This window comes from Etheostoma cragini, unplaced genomic scaffold (assembly GCF_013103735.1).
Source record: "Etheostoma cragini isolate CJK2018 unplaced genomic scaffold, CSU_Ecrag_1.0 ScbMSFa_822, whole genome shotgun sequence".
In the NCBI taxonomy this organism is placed as follows: Eukaryota; Metazoa; Chordata; class Actinopteri; order Perciformes; family Percidae; genus Etheostoma; species Etheostoma cragini.
In genome coordinates this window covers 1-1,309 of record NW_023269453.1, presented here as the reverse complement: position 1 = coordinate 1,309, position 1,309 = coordinate 1, and the positions used below count along the sequence as shown (strand labels likewise).

Here is a 1,309-nt window from a genome sequence, read left to right as displayed (position 1 = left end):
TTAATCCAGCGCCTTAGACCGCTCGGCCACACTACCTGCGTATGTCACATATAACTTAGATTATTATTATTATTAACTCAGCCATAATGATCACAGCAACAGGGGGGGGATCTGGTTTTCTTACCAGCAAGTTTCTGGAGGTCTAAATGGCATCTTTGGCGGCCACTTGCTAAGTCACATGCTGGTATCTGTTTTTTTTGGCCTCGCCCCATATAGCACTAGCTGTGCTGTGAGAACTTCCCTTGCTGGTAAGTACGGGAATTGCGAGGGGCCGGGCCGTTGCCCACAGGTCTATGGCAGCGCTGCACTCCCAAAGTGAATGCCTCACAGGTCGGTGGCAGAATGAGTGTGCTGACACTCCCCGGGGGGTGCATAACGGACCTGACCATCTGTTTGGGAGAGCCGAATTATTCATGTTTCCCCAAACAGTTGAGGGTTCTCCAAAACCCAGCCCACGCACTGGACTCACTAGAATGAGAGAGCGAAGATTTGTTAAAACATACGCTTGTTCTTGCTCAAGGTGAAAACATTTAAAAAAGGTCTGGATAAAAGCATAGGTTGGCGGTAGGGTCAAAGACCCAAGTAGTTTAAGATCAGAGGGTAAGATCTTTAATCTTCTGAGGTATGATCCCATCCAGAACCGTGCCATAGCTGCAGTCTTAGGATTTCTGGATGTGGCCGTGGTTGCTGTTATGTGTATAGCTGTAAATCTGCTCCCTAAAAACAATATCGGGTCTGGCACTCCTTTCACTCCTTTGTCCTTTGAATTCTTCTTTGCCCTTGTTCTCACTTGAACCCCCACAGGTAATAAAAAATGGCTGATATCACATTCCCAAGAATGGGAAGTGCAATGGTATGTATTAGCTCCCTTCGATAGCTCAGTTGGTAGAGTGGAGGACTGTAGAGTTGTAGAACTGACATCCTTAGGTCGCTGGTTCGAATCCGGCTCGAAGGAGTACTTTCTGTTAAACCCTGACAGAATAGAGACCTACAGACAATTCAAACATGGGCAGAATGATTGCACTGCTACGATACAAATCATTGTTGAGAATAACACACCTGTTACCTTTCTGCTGGAAAATAGAACCTTCACTGCAAAGTTTATAACACAGATGCTAAGAGCCACCATTGGTGGAGACAGGTGGCTTCCATTACCTGGGAGAACACAATATTTTTTATGAACGCACTTCTGACAACCACCTGAATGACACAGTATTTTCAGCATTCGTCACTTTTTTAAAATTTATTTTAAAACACCTGCCCTGTGTGAGGGTTGAACTCATGATCTTCCGATTATGAGACTGACGCG

The 1,309-nt window shown here is 45.4% G+C and overlaps 1 non-coding gene across 1 annotated transcript; it reads left to right on the top strand.

The window, feature by feature from the left end:
• Positions 1-867: 867 nt before the first annotated feature.
• trnay-gua lies at positions 868-955 on the top strand. Its single transcript is given in 2 exon segments — positions 868-904; positions 920-955. It is a non-coding gene; the product is annotated as a tRNA-Tyr (tRNA).
• Positions 956-1,309: the final 354 nt, after the last annotated feature.